This window comes from Armigeres subalbatus, chromosome 3 (genome assembly GCF_024139115.2).
Source record: "Armigeres subalbatus isolate Guangzhou_Male chromosome 3, GZ_Asu_2, whole genome shotgun sequence".
NCBI lineage: Eukaryota > Metazoa > Arthropoda > Insecta > Diptera > Culicidae > Armigeres > Armigeres subalbatus.
The window spans coordinates 314,275,555-314,298,797 of record NC_085141.1 but is presented as its reverse complement, the minus strand read 5'-3'; the positions used below and the strand labels follow the sequence as shown (position 1 = coordinate 314,298,797).

Below are 23,243 nucleotides of genomic sequence, written 5' to 3'. Positions count from 1 at the left end.
AATATTCCATTATTGATCTAACATAAGCTACATAAAGTGTTTTAATTGTATATGGGTCATGAAAGTTATAGCAGAAACGCTTTATGAACCCTATCATGGTTATTAGCCCTGTGAATGATTGTGTTGTAGTGGTCTACGAAAGAAAGTTTAGAATCTAAGATTAATCCTAAGTATCTTACTCTTTTACAATTTTCCACATTTTGATTCCCTAATGCGATTTAAATGTTTGGTATTGTTCTTTTTCTGCTAAATGATATTAAGTTGCATTTCTTTACATTCAGTTCTAAAAGGCTTTTCTTGCACAATATGTAGAATTTGTCTATTTCATTGCGGAATACATTGATATCGACTTCTTATTTCCATAAATAGCTTCATGTCATCGGCATAAATTAACACTTTAATGTTTTTCAGAATGAAGGAAATGTCGTACGTACAAGATAAAAAGAAAGAAGAGGGCTCAAATGAGAGCCTTGAGGAACTCCCGAAGTGACTGGAATTGGTTTTGATTTGTGTCCATTAATTTGATAATGTGTTGGGGCTCAGTTAGGTATGATTCAAGACATTTCAGGAGTCGTGGTTCAATTCCAATTTTGTGTAGTTCAAAAAGCAGCATAGGTATATCAATGCGATCGAATGCCTTGCTAATGTCCGTATATAGAGCTTTTATGTACATGGTTGCCGAGCGACCTTTAAAAAAGACGTGTTGCGTGTCAGTTAAGCCCCAAACGCAATATAACGGAAACGGCAAATTTGACACAAAATATATGGGCCAACTGTCAAATTTTCCGTTTCCGTCGCCGTTCCGTTGTATTGCGTTTGGGGCTTTACTCTGTTTTTGATTTGCAAAAAATAGCTTCTCGTTGACAATTGCCTCGAAAAGTTTTGGAATGCTAGAGATAAGGGCTATGCCACGATAATTACGTACGTCTGATTTTGGACCAGATTTAAATATTGCCTACTAGAAAAGAGCTTTTCCATATTTTTGGGAAGATTCCAGATTCTAAGGACTTATTAAAAAGCCAATATACAGGAGTAGTGAGTTCTTTTGCTATTTTTTAAATAAATACTGGTGGAATCGTGTCCGTGCCAGGTCCCTTGGAAGCATCCAAGTTCATTAGAGCGTCGAAATTTCCTGGTCTTGAATTTGATTTACACCAACATCTCTGAAAAATTCTGGATAAAACGCGAAATAATCGCGGTCGCGATCTTCTTCCGAAAATGTAGTATAGATTTCTTGGAAAAAATTGGCAAATAAATTACAGTTTTTTTTCCGAGCTATCGCCAACATTTTTGTCGAGGTGCATTACAGATGGAAAATTGTCTGATTACAATTTTGATTTACGTAATTAAAAATGTTCTTTGGACAGGACTTTATTTCAAGCTCAGTTTTTGAATTATATTCTTCAAGTGAATTACTGATGGCTAGATTCAGTTGGTCGCAGATTTCCAATTATGTCGCCAAGTTTCGATCATTCTCTTCGTTCTTGTAGATTTGATGTGCTTGTTTATTTTATGTTTGCAATTTTTCAAATTTTTTATTTGACTGTTGGACTTTTTGTATTTCCTTGTCGCCATTTTGTCTTTAGTGAAATTTCTTGTTTAATTATTTGCTGTAAAGTTTCGTTTAAAGTGTATGCAGCAGTATCATTCGTTATAATTGACTGTCAATAATAACTATTTAATCTTAGTTTAATTCTTTCATAGTCTGCTGAATGGTATTCGAAGACTTCCTCGTATTCATAGTCGTTGGGTCTTTGGAGGGCGTAAATGATTAAAGAATATTTTATTGCTGTGTGAAACGCAAATTGATCCCTTTCCAAGAACTTGCTTTGATAAAATTAGAAAGGTGCCCTCAGATTTTTTAAATATTTTCCCTTCAAAATACGCGGAATTATCGAATTGCTGTGCGTATTTATGAACGATTTTTGTTATTGAATTCGAAAGCACACGCAATTTTAAAATTTGGGGAGACTTGATCCCCTTTCTATGAGATCTACGCAATAAATAATTTTTCCAGCCAACCCTTCATCAAATCCGTCAAATCTACAAAAAATTAGAAGCCTAAGAATGGTTTTTAATTTTTTTGAAATTTTTCACCAAGTTTTTGTATGTGTGACTAACGGGGGATCAAGTGTCCCCATATTGAGGCAATAACTTCAAATCCAAATATCCTAAGACTCTGATGGAATGTTGACATTTTCATCAGTACAGATCAATAAGCGTATTTATGGCTTGTTGCTGTGAAAAAACCAAAGCATTTGGTCATTGTTATGAGAAGTTGTTCAAATTTTACGTGGCCAATAAAAAAATCTTTAGGAAGGTCAAAACATACAAACCGCCCTGCAGAATTAATAAGGCTGTCAATCCAAAAAATAACTCACCACATAAAGGTCATTTGCCTAGAGGATCTATACTAAAAAATACGCTAGAACAAAACTATTTTAGTTTTCGATAAAACAGCGGGTGATCAAGTCTACCCACCTTTCCCTATATGGACGCCATATACAGATGTGCTCGACTTGCGGTTAGCGGCAGTGTATGAAGTGAAAGTAATGGGAAGCTTACCCCTAAACTGTATAAAAAGAAACGCTGCAAAAGCAAGTTTACAAGGCCTCCAAGGTCTCCAAAATCGATAACTGAAAAACTTTTCATTCGTGCCAAAAGGTTGCAAATCGGTCTATTGGCTCAAAAGTTATGAAGGTATAAGAACATTTTTTTTAAAACACCTTTTTTTTTTGTTTATGTATTTTCGACGGGCACATTATCATAAAATCAACATTGAACATGAATTTTTGAAGTACTTTATTATGCTTGGTCAGTTACAAGCTCGACAACTTGATTTAACTGATTGGCATTTTGAAGTGATGGAGACGCATGCCATTCCACGCGTATATAAGCAAAAATCTGAAATTTAAAAAAAAATTTAGCTCAAAAACGGCTTGATGGACCTTTCCAATTTTTGACTACATGTGTAAAAACGTTTGAATTTTTATTTAAAAAAAAAAAATAAAAAAAAGTACAGTCGGTGTGGTCCAAAAGGTTGAAAATAAAAAAATCAGATATTTTGATTATTTAAACATCTCAAAGCTTACTATTTTTCTTGAGCGATATTTTTTCTAAAATCTATAATTGAACATCTTTTCAGTTGTGCCAAAAGATTGCAAATCAATCCATTGGTTCAAAAATTATGGCGGTTTGAAAAAAAAATTGGAAACGCCGTTTAGAGTGGTTTTACGCTCCCAATAGTCAGCATCACTAGAAAGCCGCCCCTCCAAATTTAAAAATTTTCCTCCTGGAGATTTTTGCTCATCTGGCACTGATAAAGAGCAAACGAAATCAGAGACACCACTAATTAAAAACAATTTTGTTCTGAGATAGAAATAGAAAGAAGGACGGATTCAACCATGGAGCACTTTTAAAGTTTAGTTGCTGGTTCTAAGCTCCAACACATAATAGTGAATCTATGAGCAAAACATTGTTTCAAAAATGAATCCCACACTAAGTCAAGTTCAACAGATGGAATCGAGAAAGGCTGCATCACCACAGGGGAATAGGGGAAGGTGGTCGGTTGCCGGCACTGGTCGGGTGTCTTTTGACAAATATGTAATCATGCATGCGCTATATCAGCGGTTCTGAACAACCCCCCCAAAATCTGTGTGTTCAAAAGATCAAAGGAACATGGCGTCAAATATACAAATTTTCAAAATCAAATTTTGTTTTTGTCTTTATTAAGATTTTCGGCCCTAGGCTGGCTCATCTCTTAATATTTGAAATCTTTTCTTTAAGTCGAAATAATTTTCCAATGCATTTTCGCTAACTTGATGTTGTCAGAAACAGTTGCATGCACGAAGTGAAAAGTTAGAAGTCAGAAGTGAGATATAAGAAGTTATAAGTGAGAAGTGAAAAATAAAAAAAGAAAAGTAATAAATTCGAAGTGTTAAGTGAAAAGTGAGAAATTAGAAATGAGAAGTAAGAAGTGCGAAGTAAGAAGTGAGCAGTGGGAAGTGAGAAATGAGAAGAAGAAGTGAGGAGTGTCAAGTGAGAAACTCGAAGTGTGAAGAGAATAGTGAGAAGAGAAGTGAAAAGTGAAGAGTAGTAAAAGTAGTAAAAGTAGTGAAAAATTAGAAGTGAAAAGTGATAACTGAAAAATCAGAAAGCAGAAGTGAGATATAGAAAGATAGAAGTAAGAACTGCGAAGTATGAAGTGAGAAGTGAGTTGTGGGAAGTGAGAAATAAGAAGTGAGAATTTAGAAGTGGAAAGTAATAAGTGAAAAGTGAGAAGTAAAAAGTTTATTTTATTTATTTTATCTTTGATTCAAAACCACACAGACATCCTGTTTCTGAAAACAACTTCACTAACATTAAAATCAAATATATCACATACATCGTTAAAAAAAACTCCAACACCTGTCAAGAGGTTTGTTGTAACCGTAAGCATTGCGGTGTACCGGGGGCCCAACGCAATTGGGGATTGCGTAATCGGCGGCTAGGTGCGGGGAATTTGATTTCCCGGAGCACGCTACTACGTTAGAAGTTAGAAGTGGAAAGTGATAAGCGAGAAATTAGAAGTCAGAAGTGAGATATAAGAAGTTATGAGTGAGAAGAGAGAAGTGAAAAAAAAGAAGTGAGAAATAAATAGAGAAGTGAAAAGTTAAAAGTGAGAAGTGAGAAATTCGAAGTGTGAAGTGAGAAATGAGAAGTAAGAAGTGATAAGTGAGTAGTGGGAGGTGAGAAATGAGAAATGAGAAGTTAGAAGTGAGAAGTCAGAAGTGAGAAGTTAGAAGTGAGAAATTCGAAGTGCGAAGTAGTAGTGAAAAGTTAAAAGTTAGTAGTTAGAAGTGAAAAGTGATAAATTAAAAAAGAGATGTTAGAAGTGATAAATAAGAAGTTATAAGTGAGAAGGGAGAAGTGAATAGTAAAAAATGAGAAGTGAGAAGTGCGTAGTGAGCAGTGTAAAGTGAGAAGTGTTATGTGTGAAGTGAGAAGTAAGAATAGAGTAGTGGGAAGAGAGAGGTAAGATGTGTGAAGAGAAAAGTAAGAACGTATGTTGGTCTTCTATCGTTGGTTCCTATAACCAATCAAATTGACCTAAAAGCGGATCGTATAGGTATCGTATTTGAATTAGAGTGAACAAACAAGTTCAGGACCACAAACCCAATTTTCAAGACGGGTTGAAGTAAGGGCTCAATCCAATTTCAAGTATTTTTAACTTTCTCAGTAGATCCTAGAAAATAAATATACTTTCCCGATCATTTGCAATGACTTTCATTTTTGTATCACTGGAAAAGCTTCTGATTGAATTTGTTCAATACGAGAAAAATAAAACTTCTTTAGTAATAAATCACGAATTTTAACGCTCCACAGTTGTGTTAATAGAAAATCAACACATTTTAGGATCCATAAATTATCACGTTTCGTGCAAATTTGATTTACTTAACTTTTATAACTGGAAACGAAAAGGTTTGCTCATACACACTGAACGTAAACTGTTCATTCGCTTTGTCAGAAAATGCAAAACAGCAAAAATATTAAAAAAAAATCGTTGAAATTGCTTTAAAAGTTTTGATCTGAGTATACCTAAACGACTGTTTCCTTGCTATTAAAAACCTAATTTATTGTAAATAATCTTTGTTTACTGCATGATTTGATTTTTTTGTTTTGGTTTGTAAAATATTGAGATTGAACACAAAATTACAATTTTTTTAAGCAGTTTTAAAAATTATAAAATTAAAAATTTGTTTTTGCTGTTCTCTGCAAAATGAAAGTCATCATGCATAAAAACATGGACTTATATTTAAAATAACGGTAAAATTGATTGAATGTAAAAACTGAAAAAAATCCTTACTAACCGCTATTCGTCTGGTTGACCTCGGCTTATGTGCAGGCTACCATGTAAGAAAGTTTAGCTTTATAATCTTAAATATCTAACTTTTCAAGCAACTTTGCAAATATATGAAAAAAAAAGTTTTAATGCCATTACAGGTTTGTTCTATTTCTGAATGTAGTTTTCTTCGATTCTGTGCTCTTTTGGAATCACATTCTAGCTTTCATCTACCCAGTGACTCAATAAAATTGCATTACCATCTTTTTTCTCCCCACGAAAATTTTACTCAGTGTACGTCAAAAGCAGGACTATGTACTCATAGTTTTGAGTAGTCCCGCTTTTGACAAAAATTGAGTAAAATTTCCGTGGAGAAAAAAATACAATTTTACTCAGTAACTGAGTAGATGAAAGCTAACGTGTATAATAAACCCATTCTGTAGCACGCTGTATGCACGCTCCTAACTTCTTTCCCACATATTGTCCCCAGAGTGAGATAATTTTTAATCGTGCACATAGAGAACAAAGTGGCGCTCGCTTTGTTGTTAATTGATCTCCTGCCTGGATTCCGCACGAGCAGTATAAATCGAGCAAATTTCCATTCTGCTGCCAACCGCACTTCAACTTCGAACCAAGTGTTAATTGGTCTCAAACATAAATCGAGTCATTTGGAATGCTCCGGTTTGCCTTTGAACAAAACCGTCAAAACAGATGACATCATCGGCTCTTTTGTACATTTGGGGGTGAGTTTTAATTTCAGCCATCATCATCATCGGTTAATACTGTGTGAAAGTGTTAACACGTATGTCACCAATGCGAGGATTATTTAAACAAATGACCGACCACTGAACGTGACAGAATAAGAATCGACTTGATTAACATATGGCAATATTGAAATGTATTCTTCAGCGATCCGTGCGAATATTGTGCCTCCGAAAGTCAAAACGACTGTGGTACAGTGTTGGAAAAAATATGAATCACGATTCAAATCACGCATGAGCCAAACTTACCACACTCATCGGCCATCTGTTTGGGCGAGGTTAGTTTGTATGTGAAAGAAAACGGTCAGCGATTCTCCCCGAACATCAAGCATTTATGTATGTCGTTGGTCAGTTTACTCGCATGCGATTCAATTGTGGGATTATTTTAACACAGATTTGAAAATTCAATCAAGATCTCAATTAAGCATTACTGAGCTATTTCCGTTTGAACTGCATCCTGATTAGAAGTCCTTCTCCATTCCATTGTTGCACTAGTGCTGTTTATATTTAGCTACAACCTATCATCAATGCACATAGCTATTCATCACTATCATCAACAGCAAGGTCCTTCAAGCACTTCCATTTGCTACGCATCCAAGCAAACCTATAGCCTGCCCATATGTACATAAACTTACATGAGCTTGGTAGATAAAGGAATTCCTTAGACGAAATTATCATTTCTACTGCCATCAGCAACATCAAAACCAACAATCAGCGTCAGCAACAGTCAGCCGACCTAAGGCTTATTAATTTTCATAAGACATCTACGAGCACTCTAAGGTACCATCGTTGGCCATTACAGTCAACATATTCAATAAATTTGTATCGCGTGCAACTTGGTCGTTCAATGTTTATACACACTGCTGCTATAGATTGCAGTCTAAGGAGGATGCCTCTGACGGTTCGTGTTTTAAGTAGATGGAAATGCGTACGGAAATAGAGATGTTTTCATTGTACGGCTGACAAAGTAATTCGATCTTAAGGATCTGTTTGAAGTTTGATGTTGGGTGATTGATTATAGAGCAAGGAAAGAGAGCATCAGGCAAAAATAGTTGTTTACATAGGATTATGCTTTTCGCGAATTTCTTTCACCCGTTTTTTCGGGTTGAAATTAAGAAGCGCGTACAAGTACAAAAAAAGTAATTTTACAACATGTTACAGAAAAATGAGTTTTGACGGAATGAGTCATTTGAGCAAAAAAGCTATTCAGCCGAAAATGGTACACGGCTGCGTTTGGTCTAACCGGCCGTATGGTCAAAAATGTCGTTTTTGTGAACAAGCTTCTTCTTCAATGGCTCTTCATTCCAAGTGAGGCTTGCTTTTCAACTTTTTATTTTTCACATCACACTTTTCACTTAAAAAAAGTGAGACACAAGGAGAGAGACGAGGAAAGTAATCAGTGAGGAGTAAGCAGTGAGAAATAAAATGGAAGAAGTGACGCATCTCGCTTCTTATTTCGCGCTTCTTATGAAAAGTTAGAAGGGAATTGTCTCACTTCTCACTCCTTATTTCTTACATTGCATATTTAACTTCTCTCTCCGCACTTCTTATTTTTTGCATTGAGAAGAAAGATGTGAGAATAGATGACTGATAATAGAACAGTGAGACGAATTACTTCCCACGTTATATTTCTCATTTTTCACTTCTTATTTCTCACTTCTTCTTAATTATTATGAACTCATTTTGCTCGTCCACTTTTGTTCGGCCAAACGACCGATTAGTAAATGGTATTTACGGTCGTACGCAGAGGTGTGCGCCGTCGCTGCTGCCGACAGTCTTTGATATCACTCCGCCAACAATATTTTTGCATCGGCGCGCCGCCGTGTAAAACCAATCACGCCGCTGATCCATAATATACCAAACTTCCAAATTTCCGCCTTTTTTCCGAAGAAATTCTGAAGAATTAGTCCGTGGAGTCTCCCATTGGAAAGAAAAACTTCCACGCGAACAATTTCTTGTAGAAACTCTAAAGAACTTCCTATGGAAAATGATAAGCAAATTTTCTTTTAAATTTAAGGCATTTCTCGTTGAAATCAAATTGTTTTACTTGGAATGGCCGTTTGGCCAAAAGTCATTTGGCCGTATATGTCATTTGGTCGAACAAACTATTAGGCCAAAACCCATCGGGCCGCAAATGGCATTCAGCCGAATAGGTCATTTGGCCACAAAGTCTTCTCGCTGAATCGATCATTTGATCGAAAATGACGGTAAATCGGAATAGTAGTTGGCAGAAAGGGTCAGAAAGCCGGAATAGTAGTTGGCAGAAAGGGCCGCACGGGTCGACAGTTTTGGCCATATAACCAGTTCAGCAAATGACATATTCGTCCAAATGACCTATTCGGCCAAATGACCTATTCAGTCAAACGACTTTTCGACCAAATTTTTGGTTCGGCTGTTGTATGTCGCTTAAAGCCAAATGACATTTTCGACCAAACCAGTTGAGTCAAGCACGAGACACTGAAGACGACCTTACTGTTGAGGTCGAAATACGTATCTGACAAAGGTACAATAAAGTAGTGGAATTAAATGGAATAGTACAACCCCTCTTATGACAAGTGACTTAATGATCGTTTCGTCTTTACGTGTTATTCGGTCAATTTGAACGAATAGCTTTGCGCCGAATGACTTCCTGTCAAACGGCGGGAAGAGACGTTTAGCCGAAAGTTACGCGGTGGCTGAAAGCCAGAATACCAAAAGTTGTTTGGATGAATATGTCATTTGGTCGAGCAAACAATTAGGCCGAAATCCATCTGGTCAAAAATGTTATTTGGCCGAAAAAGTCATTTTGCCGAATAGGTCATTTGACTAAATATGTCATTTAGCCGAAATAGACAAACGGTCGAATATGTCGTACAGCTGAACTGGTCTACTGGTTGAAAAAGTTGTTTGACCAGGTAGATCATTTGACCGAAATGATCGTTTGGCAGAAGGGGTTAGACGAGTAGCCGAGTAGACATTTTTGGCCATATTACCCGTTCGAAAATGACATTTGTGGCCATGCGACCATTTCGGCCAAACGTCATTTCGGTTACATGACCTTTTCAGGGAATGACCGTTTTGGCCAAAAAACCTGTGAAGACAAACTACTTTTTCGACTAAAGACAAACTACTTTTTTTTATTTGTTTTCAACCGAATAACCGTTTTGAAAAAAAAACAAACGTTCAACTCCGCCAAATGGAATTCGGCTAGATGACTTTTGGCTTAACGTGTTATTTGGCCAAATGGTTTTCCGCCGAATGATTTTCTGTCAAACGGCAATGTATAATACGAAGAATTTCCCGTAGAAATTTTCAGATATTCCATCAAAATTCCTCTTTGAAATTTAGAGCAGTTTTTCGTGGAATTTGAAGATGTCCCAAAAAATTAGTGGAAATTGCGGAAAATTTCCCACGGCAATTCCAAAGAATATCCGATGAAAAAAAAAATTTCTCGTGCAAATAAAATTTCTCGTGCAAAGGACTGTTCAGTTTATTGAGAGGACACTTTTGAATGACGATATAAAACAGATAGATTGGTCAATTTTGATGGAGTTTGATTTATCGTATATTAAAATACACTGTAATTTTTGAAAAGAGATAAAACAGTTTAAATCCAACAACATGGCGCATTTTCAAAGCTACTTGAATTTCGAGAAAACATAACTTTGTAAAAAAAAAAATGTAAATCTGCATGTCGACAAAATCATCAACAGGATAGGAAAGAAACATATTGTCAATGATTTGTTAATATTCAGACACAGAAGAGCTTGAGGCAGCTCGAAAACGGAATATAAACTCTTGGAGGTGCTGAAAATACAACAAGTTGACATTGTTATGAATATCGCAAATTTCTGAGTTAGAATTGTTTCGTTGATAATTGGATTTCATTTCTAGAAGGTCAGATAATATATTCAACAAAGGAAAACAGATTTCTAAAAAGACTGATGGTTTAAAAAACATCGACAATGCAAAGTGTCCTCTTTATAAACTGAACAGTCCTAAACTGACATTTCCCGTCAAAGCTTTCCTTGGAAATTCTGTGAAGTATTTCCGTTGGATTGAACGAAGCTATACAAGCGAATCAACATGCGCTGCCGCTTCCTCAAAATATCCCAAGCAACAATTTCCATGCTTGTTGGATTTATTTAATTCTTATAGTGGATTTATCATAGTAATCACCATAGCTAGTTGCTCAGTTTTATTGTCGATCTTATTGCTATCAATAAACTAATAAACCTCTCATAAATATGCTAAAAAAGCTTCAAACGTCAACCGCCTATTGACCTTATAAGCGGCTCTACAGTTTGTGATGGAAGGCGTGATACATCCTATTTTTATAGCTCGATCAAAACCAAATTTTTTGGTCGTAATGTGGTCAAATGAGTAAAAGAATATTTGCATTGCGAAGAGTTTATAAAGGTATTTAACAAGAGCAGCATTTTTCTAATTGAAATTTATGATGGCCATATTGAAAATGGAGAAGCATTTTTAAGACGGTAAAATTTATCACTGACATTCATGATTATACAATCATAGATCATTAATCAACGGCTACGCAGTCTCATATGATTAAAACAAATTTTTATTCGTCCGACGTTTCGACACAGGATTAGTGTCTTTTTCAGAGGAAGAAGACACTAATCCCGTGTCAAAACGTCGGACGAATAAAAACTCGTTTTATTCATATGAGACTGCGTAGCCGTTGATTAATGATCTATGATTAAAACCCACAGTTGTTTCCCAAAAAAAAAATGATTATACAATGTTTTCACTTTTTTGGTCATTGATCTGCATTAGAAATATGTTGGTGAGAAATGTTTGTTTTGTTTTGTTTACTTACAAGTCAGAGTTTCCAAATCGTTCAGAAAATTTCTCGCGCGGTAATGACTGCCGTTTTTTTACATTTTTCTAGGCAGTCAAGTGTCAAAAAACGGCAGCCATTACCATGCGCGAAATGCTGGATACGTATTTATTTGATCGCTTGTTGGAAAAAGTTGTGTTAAGAAGTTTCAACTAATTATTGGTGAAACTGGCAACACTGAAAGAGGTGAAGTAAAGAATATGTTGGGAAGAAAGGTCCGGTAGAATTCAATACTAGAAAGTAAGATTTAAGACGTGAATCTCTATGGTGAATAATTGTAAGAATAATAAATTAATCAATTTGTAGCTTTGAAGCTGATCAAAACGAGATCTGCTGTCAAATGGTATATTACAGGTTGTAAAATGGAATGGAAGTCCAGCTTGTCAAAAGCCTTTTGAATAATTTAGAGATGTTTTACAATTACTGGCGTACTACAACCCAAACTTGGGGATGACAGTGGCAGCTGACGCATCACAAAATGGTTTGGGAGCAGTCCTGCTTCATCGATGTCCAAATGATTCGTGGATTCTTGTCAACGTGCTTCTCGTACAATGTCTGATGTTCAAAAGAAATAACGCTCAAGGAGAAAAGGATGAACTAGCATCCCAAACAACATTTTTGGTTTCCTAACGATATTGCAACAAAACATCTTTGAAGCCAGTATCTAACATAAATGTTACTGGGACTTAGTTTCACCGTGTAGTATTTAGAAAGCATTTAATTTTGCAGACGAATCACAAACCACTTCTTGGAATCTTAGGAGGAATCTTAGGAAATTCAGTACACACAGGACACACAGGACTTGACTTCAGCAGTTTTGTTTACGCTGACGTTCTTTTTCGGTTGATTGGGTAACATTTAAAACTCGATGAAGATTATGCTATTGCTTGAATGCAAACTAAATGGTAACAGGTAAAATAATTCGCAGCCGAAACTGTATCAGTTCTTCCAATTACACATCAAATTACCAAGTAAGAATCGGAAAAGAATATCCATATTCAAATGGTCCTCAAAGAAGTTAAAGATAATTGCGGTCTTCCGTGAAACATCCCAATGAAGTTGCATCATTCTACAATAGACATGAAGCAAATAGGTGCCTGATGTTTATAGATCGAATCAGCATTCCGCAATCATTACAAGCATCTCTGCTCAAGCAGTTGCATGTTGGCCAGGAATGCAGACATGTGCATTGCCTCAATATGGGTGCAGATTTTTAAGATTTTGACCATAAGGGCCTATTGGGTTGCATATTCATATTCGAAATGAACAATATCGAGCGAAATGATTTGTTTAAAAAAAAAGCAGCGTCGTCTATAATATTTTCCTCGAAGGTAAAAAGTGATAAGCGAGATTTGATTAGATCATATGCTTCTTCTTCTTCTTCCTCTTCAATGGCTCTACATTCCAACTGGAACTTGGCCTGCTTTTCAACATAGTATTCTATTAGCATTTCCTCAGTTATTAATTGAATACTTTTCGACATTCTGGCTACGTGCCCGCCCGTGTACCGTCCGCCATCTGTACCCCACCATAGATGGTACGGAGCGCTTTCCTTTCGAAAACTTCAACTGCGCGTTGGTCCTCCATCGTCCAGGTCTCGTGTCCGTAGAGAACTATCGGTCCAATGAGCGTTTTGTAGATTACCAGTTTGGTACGGCGGCGAACTCTATTCGATCGGAGAGTCTTGCGGAGTCCAAAGTACGTAAGATTTCCAGCCACTATACGTCTCCGAATTTCTCTGCTGGTATCATTTTCGGCGGTCACCAGTGAGACGTACACAAATTCTTCTACCACCTCGATTCTTGTACCAGTCCGATCCGCTTAGCTGCCCTCTTCAGTCTGACGTAGGCGTCCTCTATCTTCTCAAAGTTACGTGCCATAATATCTATGCCGTCGGCGAAGCCAAATAGCTGGACGGACTTATTGAAAATTGTACCACTCGTGTTAATCCCTGCTCTTCGTATTACCCCTTCCAAAGCGATGTTGAATAGCAGACACGAAAGACCATCACCTTGCCGTAACCATCTGCGCGTTTCGAAGGGACTCGAGAATGCCCCCTGAAACTTGAACTACGCACATCACCCGATCCATCGTCGCCTCGATCAACCATGTCAGTCTATCCGGAAATCCGTGTTCGTGCATAAGCTGCCATAGTGGGTCCCGATCGATTGTATCATATACGGCTTTGAAGTCGATGAATAGATGATGTGTGGGCTCGTTGTATTCGCGGCATTTCTGCAGTACTTGGCGAATGGCGAACACCTGGTCCGTGGTGGAGCGTTCGCCCATAAAACCCGCCTGGTACTGCCCTACGAACTCCCTTGCAATTGGTGCTAGTCGACGGTATAAAAACTGAGTTTCAAGGGGAATTTCTCATAAACTTGAAAATGATCATGATTTTTACGAAGGATACATTCACATTTCCACTAGAAGTTATTCAGAAATTCTTCCGAATCCCCAACGGATTATCTTCAGAATTCTCAACAGAAATTCTTCTGCATTTCCACGGAATTTTTTTCTTTGATAATGGTTCGACTAGAGTATTTGTTCTTATCTTCTGTTTTTTCTTCAATCTGAGATATTCGAGCGGGTTTTGCCCGACGTTTTCGTCCGCCTATTGATCGTCCAAAACTGTCGTAAATATAACCACCAAAACGCTACAATCCCACGGGGGTCAGGTTCCGAGAACACGGTCCCCGTACGTCGCCAATTATCGTACGCTGGACCGAACCCGAACCAAAAGTTAGGTAGCTTTCTTTTAGTCCTCACCCGGTTAATCGGATAGGTACGTAAAGCCGGGCCGTGAGGCTACTAGCTCGAGGGGATGGTTCTCCAGGAATACAAATCGAAAGCCTTCCGTTAATTTGATTAATTTGATCGTTTTCACGATCGCTCAAGTCGCCATCTTATGGAGCCCACTGGCAAGCCGCCGATAACTCGGCACCCCACCGAAAAACAGCCAAAATCCCGCCGTCGCTAAAAACAATCTAGCTCAGGTATTTATTTATTTATTTATTTAATTATAATTCATCTGACAGCTTAGTCTTAATGAATGAAACTAAAACTAACGGTTACAATAATAGTGACCTCTTCACCCTATTTTTAAAACGTTCGGGTGCTTCGCAAAAGTCAAAAAGCTCTTCAACCATTGTAAATGTCCTGATAATTGCAGACTGGTTCGTTGTGCCCAAAGAACGTACGATGAAATCGATCCTGCAGTGATCGTTGTCGAATAGGTCGTTGAGTGGCACGAATATCCAGTAGCCCGAGCAACTGAGGAAAGTTGATTTCTCCGCGCAACTGTCTAGCCATGAATGCCGCTTGTAGCAGCTTTCACCTTCTTTCGAGGGTGTCCATATTAAGCAATTTGCACCGAGCAGGATATGGAGGAAGACTAAGTGGATTACGCCATGGTAAATTACGCAGGGCCATTCGAATAAACCTCCGTTGGACACGTTCAATTCTCAAGTTCCATACAACGTCTTTCGGAGTCCAGACAATAGAAGCGATTTCCACGATAGGCCGCACCAGCGCACAGTACAAGGACTTCAAGCAGTGTGGATCAGTGAAGTCCTTCTACTTGAGCCATAGTCTCCATAACACTAATACAAGTGTGAGTGAAGTTGAGCAGGTCCGTAGTGACTGATCTACCCGGCATAAAACCATGCTGATCGGTAGTGATGTAGTTTTTCGATTGGCTAAGAATAACATCACTGATAATTATTTCGAATAATTTTGAAGCTGCAGACAAGTTGGTTATTCCTCGATAGTTCTTGACATCCTTTCTATCACCATTTTTGTATACCGGAAATATATAGTTTTGCTTCCAAATGTCCGGAAAAATGCCGTCGTCCAGTAATCGATTAAAAATGGAGGAAAGCGGCTCAGTAAAAACAGCTGCACAACGGCAGAACACAGCAGATGGGATGCCATCAGGACCAAAGGAGAAGGAGCTTTTCAACTTCCAGAGGTACATTTAATGATGCAGATTCAGCTTCGGCGTCTGTTGCTTGCACTGGCTCGAACACTGATGCAAAGAATTTGGCGAACATTTCACATCGTTCCACAGGTGTATTTGCTTCGTCGTTATCGTACATCACATTACTTGGTATGGACGAATTTTTCCTTTTGCTATTGACAAATTTCCAAAAATATTTCGGAATACGCCTAAGACTGGTTTGTACCCTCATAACATGTGCCTTATACAGAGTTGAATTCAAACGACGGTATGCATTATGCTCTCAGCAGACTGTTTTGCACGATGCTTCCGTTGACTGGCATTTTTAACACGTTTTAGGTTCCGAAAAAAAGTTGTACTCCACACGGGCGAAAGTGGACGACGTTTTGGAGGTACGTTTAGTTGTAGCCATTGTTGAACGATATTACAGAAACTGTCCGCCATATCATTGACATCTTGGCAATCATTCAGGTAGCCCCAATCAAAGGTACGGACATAATCAGATAACGCGTCATAATCGATCTTATTGCAATCGGGAATCGGTTCGTAATTTGTTGAATAATTTTGTTTAATAGGAAAGATCATTTCTAACGGAGGGTGATGCAAGTCGATAGGCAATAGTGGAACGGCTGCCGTGTGGAAACCTGAAAATCATGGCCATGAATAGTTACCGAGGTGTTTTAAAATATTATTCCAGGAACCGTTTGAGAATTTCCCCTGAAGAATTGTCTCAAAAAAGTCTGGCAAATCAACAGCACGCGAGAGTGGCAGTACCGAAGTTAATAAAAACCTCATACGATTTTGTGAACGGTTATACATACGTCAATTTATATGAAGAATTGTGCTGAATTTCAAATAAGAAATTGTTTCAGAATTTCTGAAATTTTTTTTCAATTCCACGGGTAATTCTTTGATACCGCAAAAACTGCCAACGAAAAAATTATTTTTTTCAATTTTTGTTTATGTGAATTTTGAATTTTGAATCAGTTTTCAATGTTTATGGAAAATTCTTTTAAATCTTTGTGGAATTTTTTTTATTAATTTCCAAAGAAAATTTTGGTTTTCCAATGGAGTTATATTTTTTTCGAGTAGTTTTTCAAAAAATTCGAAACCTTTGGAATATTTTTAATTTTTTTTATTGATTTCAAAGGGCAATCCTAATTCCAAAATTCGGACGAGTCTCTCAGTGAAAATTTAAATGTATTTCCGGTGAAAATTCAGAAGATATTCCCTAGAAATTTAAAAGAGTTTCCCCCGGAAATATATCCTTTGGAAATTTCGGAAGAATATCCTTTGAAAATTCGGAAGAACTTCTTAAGGAAATTCGGAAGAATTTCTTCTGGAAAATCGGAAGATTTTTTTCTGGAATTTCGGAAAAAAAAATCTTCGGAAGAATTTCTTCTGGAAAATCGGATGAATTTTCTCTGGAGATTCGGAGGAACATTTAGTGAGGATTTTTGCAGAAGTTCGATCAATTTTTCGTGAAAATAGCAATGAATTTTCCGAGGAAATCCGGGGAAATTTCCCGTAGACATTAGAAAGCATTTTCCGTGGAAATTCCGAAAAATTTCTTGCTGCAATTATTTAGAATCTCCCGTCAAAACAACAATTCCGTTCAATAAATATCTGGTGGAATCTTTCTGGTGGCATTTCCCGTGAAAATCGTTAAGAGTTTTCCAGAAATTTGAAAAAAAAAATATCCAGTGAAAATTCGGAATACAGGCATACCTCGATAGTACGTACACCTGCGTTATTTTAGTGTACGTACTATCGAAGCGTACGTACTATCGAAGCGTACATACTATCGAAGCAAAAAAATCCGAACAAAATTTTTTTATTGGCTTTTTTGTTCTTTAAGGAGTAGAAGAATGTTTATAAAACCACCTGGAAGCCAAAATTTTGATAGAAGGCTCTGTACTCTAAGCATATTTGCATTTGATATAGTACACACTGGACCAACAGGACCCGGATTTTTTTTAAATGGTGCCTACATGTAGCATTGAGCAAAATCATCGTCTTTGTAAATTACGAAATATTGTATTTTAATGCTTCGGAACATCCATAAATTACGCAACATTTTCAGGAGTAACATTTATAGGAGTAACGTTTTAAAGATGACATCGTATATAATTATGCATGTTACTACAAAACGCGACGATTGGAGATGGTTGATAGATCTCTACATTTTACGTAACGTATTTTATTGATTTCCCCTATAAATTTTATGGGAATGAAACGCTTCAAGGTTGCCCTGAGCTGTCAGTGTCGTTGCGACTCTATTGGCTCCATTGACGCTTTCTTTCCAAAGCGACAAACTGTGGCAACAGCCGCATCGCGTTGGTTTGGAGGAACCTTTATTATGAATCGTAGTTATATGAATTCATAACACTAAGATGAGTATAAAGATAACAAGAAAACTGATTTTGAATATGTAAAAAACGATTTTTCTAAGTTATTTTAATTTTCTCGTCTTTAGAATCGTTTTTGCCTTTCTCGTACACCAAGGCTATATGTCCGAAAAGGCTATATGTCCACTCCAAACATTTTGATAGGAGGCCCGGAGGGTAAACTTTCATATACCGAACAATTTAACTCGACGAATTGATGTAATGTCTGTTGATAAAGCCTTTAAATCTTAAACATTGGATGGCGATCTAATCACAACTGCAACTAGCGTGGAGCTGATCTCTGACCAAAAAGTGCGACGTGGGAAAATATCTTTGGCAACATGGCCATTAGACCCCAAACATGAAGATTCTTTTTCTGAAAATGTGGAAATCGATCTTCAGGAAACTAACGCTTCTAGCTTCTAGAACGGCTCCTTGGTATGTGTCTGAAATCATTTCATAACTTTTTTTTTAAGTTTGTTTGGGCATTCAAAAATATTTTTCTCAAGAAAAAACTTCTTATTCAAGAATTTCTCCTAGATTTGTTTCAGATACTTTTCTAGGAGTCCCTCTGAGAATTTCTTTAGAAAATCCATCGAGAATTTATCCAAAAATCCTCCTGGGACTCAAACCAGGAACGCCATCGCGCATTTCTTCAGAAATTACTTTAAAAAATTCTCCAGGAAATCCTTTGGGAACTCTTTCAGATATTCCTTCAAAAATTTCATACGAAATTCTTCCTGAAAAAGGAACTTTCCAGAGTAATTCTTGGAGAAATTTTCTGCAGAATATCTTGAGAAATTATTTGAAGAAATTTTCGGGGGAACTTATAAAGGGATTTGTGGAGGAATTTCTGGAGGAGTTCTCGAAATAATTTCTGGGAAAATTCTTGACGAAATTTTTGGGAGAATCCATGAAGGAATTACTAGAAGAAAAAATGGGAGAGTTTATAGAAAAATTGGCAGGGTTATTGTTTTAAGATATTGATGCAAATTTCTGGAAGTAATTCTCGGAAAATCCTATAGGGGTTTTTTAGATGATTTTTCATTGATATTTTAGGCGGAGAATTCCCGAAGAAAAAATCAATGAACAATTTCCCCAGAAGAGTTCTTGGCTGTCGAGGGCTTCCACGTTAGCTGCTGAAGAAATTCAAAGGGAATTTCTGGAAAAACCTAGCAGTAATCAATGAAGAAGTCTTGGTGGAATATCAAAATGATTTTCTGGTGGAAAAATTTGACTAGCGCATTCCCATGAGTCCTAGTAAAATTTTTGGATGAACTACCAGAGGAATTCCTGGTGGAACTTTCGGAATAATTTATGGAGGAGCTTCCGGATGAATTGCTAAGGAACTTCCGGAGGAATGTTTGTAAGAATTTCTGGAGGAATTCCTGGAGGAACTTGCGGGAGAACTCCTGGAGGAACATGTGGAGGAACTTCAGGACGAATTCCTGGAGGAACTTACGGAAGAATTCCTGGAGGAGCTTACGGAGGAACTTCCGAAGAAACTTCCTGAGGTATTTCTGGAAAATTTTCCGGAGGAATGCCTGAAGGAACTTACAGAGGAATTCCTCGAGGAATATGCAGATGAATTTGTGGTGGGACATGCGGAGGAATTCTAAAATTTCTAATGCACGAAATTGATTCTCGCCGCCGCCAAACATCAGCCCCCGCCGATAAAATTTTAATCGGCGCACAGGTCTAGATTGAATATCAAGTGAAATACTGTATGGAATTTTTGAACAATCTTCTAAGGTATCCCAGGAAGAGCCATTGGGAGAAGCTGCTGTTCCAGTAAGACGTCTTAGAGAAATCTTAGATGGAACTCTTGATTGAATCTCTAGTGGAATCCACTGACGAATGTTTTAATGAACTACTGGGAAGACCATAACTATTATACCAAATAAATAAATAACTGAAAAAAAATAACAAAATAAATAAAATAAAAATTCGACTAAATAAATTTATCCTCATTTTGGTAACACTGCTATTTTTTTTTCAATTTTTTTTGTCATCAACAAGTGGATAGATTAGAACTAAACTTACTGTAAAAACTGAATATGTAATCATCTGTTTCAGATGTTCTTAAAATTGTTCAAAATAATAGTATAATTTGTGTTACGTAAGACTGTCAAACATTTATGACACGCTGCTTTTTTAAAGTTTTTCTACTAAATTCGTTATCACAATAATGATGTTTAAATCAGATGTAAAACTATTACGTAGTATATGAAGGACCTCACGCATGTAGTATGATCAAAATATATTCAAACTGAAATCGTACAGAGAATTGAACGAAAAAAAAAATGTTTTGATGTACGTACTATCGAGGTAAAATGTACGTACAATCACAGAGAACAGACATTGAGGCTCGAACAAAATTTCGAGCAAAACATGTGTAAAAAATCAGACCGAACCTCAACGCCATTGACGTCGACATTGCAACTAATAAGCTCTGTTTCACATCACGATGGCGCTGGTGTACTGTTGTATGCAAAACGACACTAGCGCACTGCGGCATTTTTTGCTGATGCTAGCGCTGATTCCGCACGGGATAACGACGACATTCCAAAGTTATTTCAAAATGAACAGTAAAAAGTTCAAATTTGTTAAAATGTCCCTTGGAATATTGTGGAAATTTTGTAAAAAAAATACATTAATGGTAGAACGGAAAGGTTTAACGAGGAAATTTGCCAGAATTTCCTGTGAAAATCCAGAGAATTTTACAATCCTTGGAAGAATTTTCCTCGACATTAATTCACGTAAAACTTAAAAATGAATTCTGAAAATTTCTTATTCAAATGTTAAAGTATTTCCCGTCAAATCCTAGAAGAATTTCCTGTAGAAAGTCCAAAGAATTCCAAATGAATTTTTCAAAGAATTTCCCTACGCACTAACTTTTTCAATTTCGAGCTCGGCAAAATTGGGCACTGCTGTAGCGCAGTTAATTTCAAAACTGAACTTCGGCAGAAAATTTCATTTATTACTGATTCTCAGCAAAATATTTACTGTATCTCGGCAACTTAAACGTCACTTTTACTGAGATCTCGGCAAAATTTCATGTTTGCTGAAACTCGGCAGTGCCCACCTCGGGAAAATAAACAAAAAATGCTGAGATCTCAGCGAAAAAAATTAAGTATGTAGAAAAGATTTCTTAAAAGAAAGCTTTAAGTATGAAAAAGTATTTACGACTTATCACAAATAGTAAACATTAGACTTTGAAATATTAATTTTTATTGGATGGGATGTACTGTTTGGAAGTTGGCTTTCTCAGTCTGAAGTATCAAAACGATGGTTTATTTACTTTCCCGACGTTTCGTCATCGGGCAAGTAAATAAACCATCGTTTTGATACTTCAGACTGAGAAAGCCAACTTCCGAACATTAATTTTTATATGGTTTCTTTACCTATTATCTATTTATGGAATTAGAATCCCTAATAACATTTTGATCCTATGATGATTTTATAACACTCTTGAAGAGTAAATTATTGTCGTTATAAAACTTAAAATGTTACTTGGGATGAATAACTTAATAACATGGTAAATATATAAAAAATAAATAAAAATTTGGAAACATAAAAAGGTATAGTTAAACTGTTGTTTACAAAACAACAAATATGTACAAGTATTCATAAGTCCAAATTTAGTCGAAAATTGACAGTGTAGGACGCACTGTGACCATACCTAAAAACGAATTAATATAGATAGCATTCAATAAATAATTACTATTTGTATGGCTCTGATTCCAAATGGATTTGATAATTATCTTGAAATCGAACAGTACACACACATCATTGCATCAAAAATGATTTCAGGTTGGTAATAAATGCGACCGTATGCAAAAAGTTGCCATTTACAATCGAGTTTTATCCAGTTTGATTGTACATGGTCGCAATACCATAAAAACGTGAAAACAGAAACAATAAATTTCAAGGCAGAAATGTATATGCAGATATAAATTGTATAACTGTGCAGGAGGTATGATGGAAAATTATTGCAAAGTAATGGTTGATGAAGTATGTACGAATAAATCGTGGTATTAAAGGATAATAGTAAGCATGATAGTTTACACCGTTATCCAATGGATATTCATCATTGTGCAACAGCGGCCAAATCCTTCTTCTTGTAAATCACTAAACGAATAAAACCCATCGACTCACCTTAAACTTAATTCTAAGGAGCAGTCCGGTCCTGCTTCAGATGTGACCCTTGATGCTCTCCAGGTGGACCTCCAGTCGTAAATGCTGACTACCTCTCTGCCGATCGGTGCTGGCAATACTACTACTTATCAAACTGTCGTAATACTTGATGCGGCGTCTTCGGTACGAATGGCTCAAATTCAGCGGGCGGTCTGGATCTTTTCTCATAACTTTGGTACCTCGCTGGACCGTTTGACCGGATTGAATACCCCTTGCGACCTTCAGCAGGTCTGTTGTCCCTTTGTGCGCGACGGAACTAAACACGAAGTTGTCTCGTTAACACTGAACACCACCACTAGCTAACCTCCCATGCTGGTCAGGATGCGTTGGAAAATTTTAGGCACATATGGCCGGCAGTGCACTGGATCGATTACACAAGAAAGGAAAATCGCGTCCCGGAAGTTTGAATTTTCCGACCGACTCGTAAGGACCGCGCAATCGCGAACAGGTAAACAGAGCGCTACTCTGAAACCGCACCACCCGACAACGTTCGTGACGAACTGTGAGAAGAGACTACTGAATCGTGCCGTCCGCGAGCTCTAATTTATACACTTTAGACAATAGTGAAGGCGGACCGGCGGCAGTCAGTCCTGTTTGACGATGGCTCTTCACTCTTTCGTTCGTAAATAATCGCAGTTCTTAGCGTTGTTTCCATGTAGATAGCGCGAGACACAATTGGATGTTGTCCATCCGTACACAACCACACTTTCTGTAGACGTCGGTGCAGGGACGCGTGTCTTTTATGGCATATTACCTTCTCTTCTGACTGAGCAAACGCGAGATAACGTCTGGCAGCGACCTCTTCATATGATCCTCGTCGACAACCGCGCTGTGTACACGCACATTCGCTGAGTGACTCCGCGACTCTATCGGTTTTATATGCTTTTACCAGCACTTTCCGTCGAAGTGTAGTTCGAAATTCGTAAACAGGTTTTTTTTTTTCTCAATCACGCATTCAGTGTTTCTTCGCTGGGTAGCCGCCGGCCGCTAGGCGTTGCAAAAACCGAAACATATGGTCGTAATAAATTTCGTCGCACTCAGCACATGCGAATCCTGGATGCAGCCGGTTTTCAATCCACGACAGCAGCGCTGCAATTTTCTAAGCACCCGTGTTGGCAAACTCGCAAAGCCGTACTAAGCGTTATCTACGGAAGCGTGACATAGATTTGAGTTGCACATATTGTGCGATGTGATAAGACCCGACATATAACACACGGTGAGCAGAGTTTGTCCAGAAGGGGAACGTGCAGAAAATTCTGAATTAATTTATTAGTGTATT

The 23,243-nt window shown here is 37.3% G+C and overlaps 1 protein-coding gene across 2 annotated transcripts in view; it reads right to left on the bottom strand.

The window, feature by feature from the left end:
- LOC134225337 (proton-associated sugar transporter A-like) overlaps positions 1-22,473 on the bottom strand; it is a 74,547-nt gene extending 52,074 nt beyond the window's left edge. Inside the window, exon 1 of one of the 2 annotated variants that reach the window (XM_062705313.1) lies at positions 21,926-22,473. The gene's annotated coding sequence lies outside the window, so the exon portion shown is untranslated. The remainder of the gene's footprint in view (positions 1-21,925) is intronic. The other variant, XM_062705315.1, reaches the window with a different exon arrangement.
- Positions 22,474-23,243: the final 770 nt, after the last annotated feature.